Here is an 8,917-nt window from a genome sequence, read left to right on the forward strand (position 1 = left end):
AGGTCAGGTTGGAGGGGGCTCTGAGCAACCTGATCTAGTTGAAGATGTCCTTGCCCACGGCAGGGGGGTTGGACTAGATGACCTTTAGAGGTCCCTTCCAACCCAAACTATTCTATGATTCTACGACTCAGGGAGTGTTGTTGTTTATTTTTCAAAGCAAATATATAAATGAAATTATATATATGCATGAATACTCCTTATCAGTTCTTCAAGATGCTAAACAACACTATTGGAAGGTGCTATGCGAGCTCAGGACTTGCAAAAAATGGCATGGTGCTTTTACTAACTAACCTATAATTCTCATGCAAACAAATTAATTAATCAGGGGAAGGGTTTAAATGACTTTGCTTTACATTATTAACAGACAGCCTCACATGTTATCCTGCATTGTAATTGCTCTTTAAAGTTGAATTCCTGATATAGTTTGCAAAAATACCCCCTCCTCTGCCAGTCGTATAATTCCCAAATAGAGTAAATATTCTGCTCATTAAAAAGTTATTGTAATAACATAAAAATATAAAAGATTATCCTAACACTTTGACTCAGTCTATCTTTGTTTTCAAGCAAATAATTTTAATTTGCATACTGAAACACTTTTAATTCAACCTGCCATTAATCCACAAATGTCAGAATGAATGCTGGTAATAGGTAATTTGTAATGACTTAAGCTACTATATTTCTCTTTCAGTGAACATTTGACCTTATATCCTCATTTTCATACAAATTTTAACACTGTGGCTACAGAGATCACCAAAAAAATGAGATCACTGAGTCTAATCTGTAGTATAATAAGAAAATAATTTCTAATAAATATGTTTGTTTTGAAATAATATGAATATTTTCAACAAATTTAATTAATCAGAAATAGAATTTCTTACTTTAAATATTATGGAACAGAATAAAGCAAACCACACAAATAACTTTTATTTTAAGAGAAAAAAGTCCACCGGGCCATGAAAACAAAAATAGAGATGAAATAGTCTCACTTTACAATACCTTCTTCAGAAGTCAACATAAAAAGGCTCACAAAAAGAAACTACTGTATTTAAGATATCTGAGGATACAGAGGTGATCCCATTTTGCTAAATCCCTCTCAAAAAAGCAGGGCTGCTGAAAGACATTTCATGGTCTGTAACTGTTTCTCTGCATGCACACTGCATAGCAGAGTAGTCAATGTGCAGTTGTTTAAAAAGCAGTAAAAACAGCTGTATTTTCAGCTAATAATTTCAACAAAGTGGTGATTTCCCTCACTGAAAATAGTCACTTTGATATGCAGACTGTAAACTGTATTTCCTTTTTATCTTTTATTTTCAACTTCAGTAACTTTCCTTTTGGATACATTTAACAAAATTTAAAATAAAAAAAAAATCATTTGCATGAACCCCCTAGTGTAAAACTTGATTGCATTCCAGATCTTTTGCTTAATTATTAAGGAAAATCAAAACAGAAAATCAGTACAACTGATTAGCATTGCTAAAGTGTTTATATTAGCAATAAAAAATGTAGATGACTCATTTAACTCTTGCTGTCTACAGTTTGCACTGAGATACCCTGTTCAGAGATTCACTTTTCTTATTATATATTGCTTAAATTATCTCACCCAATAATACATCAGTATCTTCACTACCTACATATACATAGTACCTGTGGTTTAAGTACTGAAAACGCTCATGTTGGAGAACGCCTTCTCTACGCAAATTAGTGATTAGTAGATGTATGAGAGAGTAAATAACTCATGCTAAAACAGAAAGCTCCTCTGACCTCCTACAGCATATTGTATAATTTACGTTCCTGAGCCATAAACAGGATTTTGCTACCAGGCATCGAGGTTTCTACTGCGAGTAGCACCGTTGACCTCCATGAAAAAGAACTTCAAAGAGGCAAATGGCTGTTCCCAAAATGCTCTCCAATATCCAGCAACACGTTTGCATATATGGGGCGGGGGGAAGGGAAGACATTTTTCAAACTCCATATGGGAGTTAGCAAAATACATTTTCCAATCATTCTGATTGTTAACCAGCATGTACGATGCTCTCAGTGCAGGTGAAGTCTCTGACTTCACAGCCCGACTGACCACATGACAAATTTAACCCAGCCCATGGCGTTTTACTGCCGGGTCTTTCTTCTACTAAAGTACATGACAGAACACGTATGTCTCATCAGAACACTGAAATCTTATTGCCCCTTAGCATTTTTTTATACTATTTGAGGCAAACACTTTAGTTGACAAAGCTGCATCTTCACTCTCATTTGGGCAGGATCTTCAAGGCAGGTCCTGTGCAATATGAGGTCTATTTAGCTCAGAGACTTCTCTGTTTCCCTGGACTTTAACACAGGCCCATGGTTTAAAAATGTTAACAGGAAAGCAATGCAGCTGCATGAAGTAACCGTAGACTACTCCCCTAAGTTTCTCTAATCTAATTAAGGAAATTTAGCTCACTATACGTTTATTATATCAAAGGAAGATATTAATAGTCATCAATAATAGTCATATTAAAAAATTAATCTGATCATCCCAAGGCGTATTATAATTACTAACAAGCTCATTTTAAAATGGTGTACCAGGTGTACAGGTATCCCAAAAATATACTCCCATGAATTACAGGTACTCCCCTAAAATACATTTTAATGTGAGCAACTACACGAACTACATTTGTCTTGCTAGTAAGCAGATGAAAAAGCCTGTATGTGCACCATATAAACACAGACAGTTAACCATTACTACCCATCATCTGAGATTTGTAGGCACTTTCTCTGCCACTACCAACTGTGTTGACAGTTTTGCAAACGTTTTGCTTTGGTTTGTTTTTTTTTCCTATAGAGTTCAGGATCAAAACCAGAGAAAGAATAGATAAGTAAAAAAGGCAAACAAATGCTTCTCCTCTACGTAGTGAAAACTGAGACACAATTACAAATTAATCTCTCCACCCACCCAGAGCAGAGCCACAAGCAGAACTCAGGGCACACAGCTCTCCTTCAGATTTGTCGTAACAAAAGGTAAGTAAATGTAAGTGGAACTGGGGGAGCAGGGGAAGGTAAAACAATGCAAAACGTAAAAGAACTGAAGGTTGCTCAAGGCTGCGAACAAGTATTTTTTGGTCAGCAAAACCAAGTGCTGCCGGTGAATTAAGCAGGATTAGAACTGCATGAGCAACAGAGAATAGTACCATACAGTTGCTAACACGACATAATGGACCCAAGACCAAGGGAAATGCTGATGTAGCTTTCTCATTACTGTTGCAAAGGCATTTTTACCACTGCAACATAAAAAATGCAGCAGGAACATGCCGTTCAGTTAGAAGACGAACTTCAGAGTAGTAAGAGCTTTTCGTACTCCATCATGGTATCTCTAAGGTTTCACAACACTTATTTCTGCCGTTCTGCAGTGATACGGCACAGGTATGTCAAACTGTTCTCTGGGCTGTAATCCCATGGGCTGTTCTTAATTACACTTACATTGTATAAACCTGCATGTACAGCAAATGCTATTTTAAAAAATCTTCATTCTGTCCATCATAGTTAAACTTTCAGACTGAATTGTAAACCACACAGTCATTACTGCAGAGTCCCTTGCTGGTGCCTCTGCCTTCACACTCTCCAGAGCATGACAAAGCCAGCACCCCATAACAGACTTAGTGACTGCTACCTGCAACTGGAAATCACGGCTCCAGACGAGATAAAGACTTTTTTCTGAAGATTTTCTGGTGAAGAACTGTTTGGTCCTTCACTTCCTACGTAGTGTTTTTCGTAACATTACACTCTCGTCACTCCTGAGGTTCAGCTCCTCTACCAGGGGCACAATTTGTTTATAAAATCATCTCTTACACTACCGATGTCAGGCAAAGCAAAATTTGAACCTGACCTAATTTTGTCAATGATGATTAGTCCTGTGTTAACGTCTGTGAAAAAACCTGATTGCTTTTATTGATTACATTAGAGAATTAATGGGTGAAGAGCAGAAGGCGTTTTTCCTTTGGAAATCAGTAAATCAGTTTGATGCTGTGTCACATGAAACCTCACTCATAAACCAAATACGAATTAACCTGAATAGGAGCATTATCACACAGACCCTATAATGGCTGAAGAAGTACAATCATAGCAAATGTAAATAAAGTGACTGGTCTTTTCTCGAATCCTCAAAGTATGTCACTCTGAAGGCATCATCGCCAGCTAGGGGAGCTCAGAAGAGACCGACATGCAATCCACCTGGCAAGGCTGAGACTCTGCTTGACAGAAAATGTGTGTGATCTGGACAGATAATATGAGTGTTTCCTAAATGAGAACCCAATAGTGCCCTAAATTGAATGACTCTTTCACACCCCCCATAATCAATGATTACAAGGGTCTTTCTTGATGCAGCTTAATCAAATCTGACCCAAAGATGCTCATGCATCTTTGCTTCTTTACTTTTAAACCTCACTGCTCATCCGAATATGTGCTGACAGGTATTGCCTTAGCCACACACTCACCGACAACCTGACCCTGCTGGATGAATTTGCTAAATATATGACTAGCCATAAACCGTACTAACCCAATCACTGAGTCCTCTCTCAAAACACAGTATTAAGTTCCTTATTTCATACCCTAGCACACAAAAGTAACAGCCCCTCCAGTTTTCCTCTTCACATGTTTATTCTTCTGCAAGCTTTTTCACCCCCGAGGTCCCTCTGGGGGTGGCAGCCATTTATGCCAATTAAGACAAGTTTAGGCCTACAAGCCAATGCAGCCGTATCCCAGGCTTCCCTTCTCAAATGCTAGCAGGTCTTGCATGAAAAAGAGAGTACCCCTAAGTCACTCAAAAACGGTTATACCACAGACAAAGTCTCAAATTTGAGTTAGTGTCTAAGATTCAAAGTGAAACAAACTGACACATTTGAAGAGTCCAAAGGTGTTTAAGATGGACTAAGCGCATGAAATGGAAAAACAATTAATTTAGATTGGTACCTGAAGAATAACCAAATCAGATGCTGAGTGTGCTGGAACAAGTCTCCTTTATGGGGACAGATATACTGCTACTTTTTTCAAGTGCCATGTTATTAAGAAAAATAAATCATTAATGAATTGCCATTTTTCTTCAGTTAATAGATTAGATAATTTTTATTTTTCTGTCTCTATTTAATTATCAGAGGTTTCTAGAAAAATGAGGTTTAGGTAATCACAAAGTTTGTGTATATGTTCTGGCCTCATGCCCAGTAACTTCCAAATCCATTGGTCATTTAAACTGGAGTTAAGAGAAGTGAAGGAGTCTTGAATTGTCAAGTTCCAAAGAATCCACTGATAACCCACAAGTCTGGAGGAGACCAGGCTTTATTTGCCCATAAGTCATGGAAATACCTGCTTTGAAAGCTATGGCATCGCGGTCCTTTACATAATGTTATCATTTCACAGGCTGCATATCAGTACCATTCCTTCTAAATATAAATGCAGTAATACATGATATGACCTTAAATAACAGAGAGCACCTGTTAAACTGTATTTTGGAGTAGGCACCTTCTACTTAAAAATGAAAACTTTCAGGTGGAAGCCTGGAGAGGTTGGGAGCTGTCACACTGCATGTTGTTTTATAAGTGTCAAACAATCTCTTGGACTGCAATTGTAAAGAGAGTTCCATTTCCAGAATGAAATAAGGTAGTTAGAACATTGGAGGAAAACAGAAATCTTTAACTCTCAGCAAACATCTAGCTTTACACTAGCAATGCCACCCAATGCCACGGCACGGTCCCAGATGGCTGGCCTCTCCATAGCACTGCATGCCCCACCATCACGCTGCAGTACAGACCCAAAAGTACAGTGCTATTCCATCAGCAGCATAAACTGGGTCCTCGAGGACTCTGTATTTCTCTGCAAGTCACTCAGCTGTATCTTTTACAAAATTTGTTCTTACTGTAAAAGATCAGATGAGAGTTTCCCTAGGATCTTCCGGCCTCTTGAAAAGCAAGACTCTTTTCGGCCCACCAACTTCACTTATTGCCATGCAACACTCTCACCGTACAGTGAGAGTTTCTGTAGCCGCTAAGCTGGCAGGGATCATATATCCATTTATCAGTCCTTTTCTCCCTCAAATCAGTATTAAAAGGAGTGGGAAAGAAAGTTCAGTGGAAGTCAAGTTTGCACAAGGCAAGGAGGCATGGTAAAGACAAATGCCAGCATGCGAGATCCTTTGCAGATGGACTCATTATTATTCCTCTGAGGCAGGCTGCCAAACATCACAAGCATGGGGTCACTTCACTGTAGCTGTCATTGTCCACTAAATCAGAGCACTGTCCACATTAAAAGATTTTTTTTTCAGGCAGATAACAAGTATAGGTCTTGAACATACAAACCTGTGATTGTTAAGGTTACCTACAGCACATGGTATTGTATGTTTAAAGATTATTCACATGGGAAGTCGACAGGATGAACTGTTAACAAAAATCTTTTGGCTAAATGTGCTGTCCAGTTATTTTCCACCCAGATGGAGAGTTACAAAATACAGACAGTTAAAGCTGTCTAGAATCCAAACCAAAGTATCTGAAAAGCACACTTTCAGAAGATGAAATAGCAGCTAGAACATAAACCCTGATATACTTCTTTTACACAAGACACTTTAAGTGAACCATATAAAACTATGTCAGATAAGTATACTTATTATCTATTTCTGGTCTGGGTATTGATGGGCAATAATTTATTGCTTTAACTCCAGACTCTCATACCAAAAAAAAAAAAGGGGAAAATTCCTCAAGATGCTTAATGCTCCTTCGTCCCAAGCCAAATAATGAAACAAGAGTAAGCGATGGACAGAGAAGCTATATGTGAGATAAGGAAGGACAAACAAAAGGAAATTGTTTCTAAAAAGAATTTATAATATACCAATTTTGTAAACACAGGCCACTGAAAATCTTCACAGGGTGTGTCTGTACTGTTGATGGTAGCATTGCCTCAGGGTCGTATTTTTGGGTAATGGCAACGTGCAGCTTGTCAGCAGGGGACAACTCAGGACCAAGAGTAGTTCCCCCTTCCACGCATAGGGAAGGGCATGCAGGAGCCTGATTTTAGAAATGCCACCCTCAACCACCATCTCTTAAAGGTGTGTAGATCTTCAGAGGTTGCCATTTCCCAGCTAACTGCCTGTTTGCATGCGACCTATTGCAGCTGTTTGTTGCCTGCACCATCCAGCCAGACCTTCAAGGTCTTCCTCCTCCCCTTCCAGCCCCTCTCCACAGCTGCGGATTGCCCCGGGGATGGCCAGCTGCCCGCAGGGAAGCCACAGGCCACGTCTCGGAAGAAAACAGTGGATGCAGAGACACGCGGGAGCCAGGGGCTGGCTGGTGACGTCACCCGGCTGGGACGAGGCTAGCTACGCAGGGACCAGCACCTTTCGGTCCGTACACAGATGGCACCTATCAGCCTTGGGCACCTTTCCCAGAGTGGCTGTTGACAGTTAACAGTCAGTTAACAACAATGAAAGCAAATAACACATATTTTAAGAGAGGCTATATGGTATAGGGCTTGATACAAAAATCATATTCACACAGACAGACTTCCTCTCCCACCTCTTCCCCTTTTCTTTTTTTAATCAAATAATGTATTCCTCACCGGACCATCAGTCTGCATATTAATCCCAGGGCTGTTTTAATAGTACAGGTGAAGGCTAGAAGGCTAAGAGTAAAAACGGCTGGATACATGTGTTTAAGGAAGGCTATTTCTCAAGTTAGATGTTAGTGGCATGTATGAAAGCTCTGTTTATTACAGAATAACATGGTAAGAAATCTGTATCAAATTTTTAGCATAGTCCCTTAAGCAGACAAAATCACCAGACATCTGATACTTCATTTTTTTTCTAACAGGAATCATAAGAAAGGATATTGTATTCATGGATGCAACTGTGAAAACTTTGTGGTTGCTGACAAGTTGCCTGGGACAATCCTGTGGTTGCCTAAATACACCGATGCCCTGGTTCTACCACCGTGGAAGTTCTCATTCATGGTTTTACCCTCTCTTGACCATAGCTTTTGTGACCCCTCTTTTCCTATTATCTCAAGTACCAGCCTTCCAGACACTGTGTCACTTCCAGTTTATTGCTAGTGTATAAAGGAGTACAATCACAGGACTCAGACAATTCCTTTAGCTTCCTATGCAATTTAGGATCCATTTCAAATTTCCCCGCCTTCCTTTAAAAGTCTTCTGCTTTCTTGTTTCAGCCCTCTTCAAAGACTGCCTCTGTTTCTTTCCTTCCCCCATTACATGCATGTTCTTTTTTTCCACATACACTTCCATCATGCATTAGATTCTTCCCTTTCCCAGACACAGCCTCCGTTATCACTGGCAAAATTCTTCAGTCTGCAGCTCTCCACACTTGTCACAGCCTTCCACTGGACCCTTTCATTACAAAAATCAGACATATGAACACCCTCATTTGTTTATATCTTCTAGTTCCTAATAAGTTGTTATAACTTGTGAACAAATTTGTTGGTAACACTGCTTCAGTACATTTATCTTTGTAAATCATCCAAGGAAATGCCATTTTGCATATAACGCTCTACAGAAAATAAAGTTGTCATTCCAGTGAGCTCCTGTTTTCATGATTTAGACTGAGCATTGCCCTCCTGTAAATCCTTATCACAGTACTTTGTTAGACTTCCATTTTCAAATGATCTGAGGTTTTTTTGAAAAAAAAAAAAAGTTAATTAACTCCGATGCCATCTCATTTTAACAGCTTGTGAACATTCATATAACGCTCTACAGAAAATAAAGTTGTCATTCCAGTGAGCTCCTGTTTTCATGATTTAGACTGAGCATTGCCCTCCTGTAAATCCTTATCACAGTACTTTGTTAGACTTCCATTTTCAAATGATCTGAGGTTTTTTTGAAAAAAAAAAAAAGTTAATTAACTCCGATGCCATCTCATTTTAACAGCTTGTGAACATTTCAATGCGCA

The sequence above is a fragment of the Aptenodytes forsteri genome, unplaced genomic scaffold (genome assembly GCF_000699145.1).
Source record: "Aptenodytes forsteri isolate BGI_AS27 unplaced genomic scaffold, ASM69914v1 Scaffold402, whole genome shotgun sequence".
In the NCBI taxonomy this organism is placed as follows: domain Eukaryota; kingdom Metazoa; phylum Chordata; class Aves; order Sphenisciformes; family Spheniscidae; genus Aptenodytes; species Aptenodytes forsteri.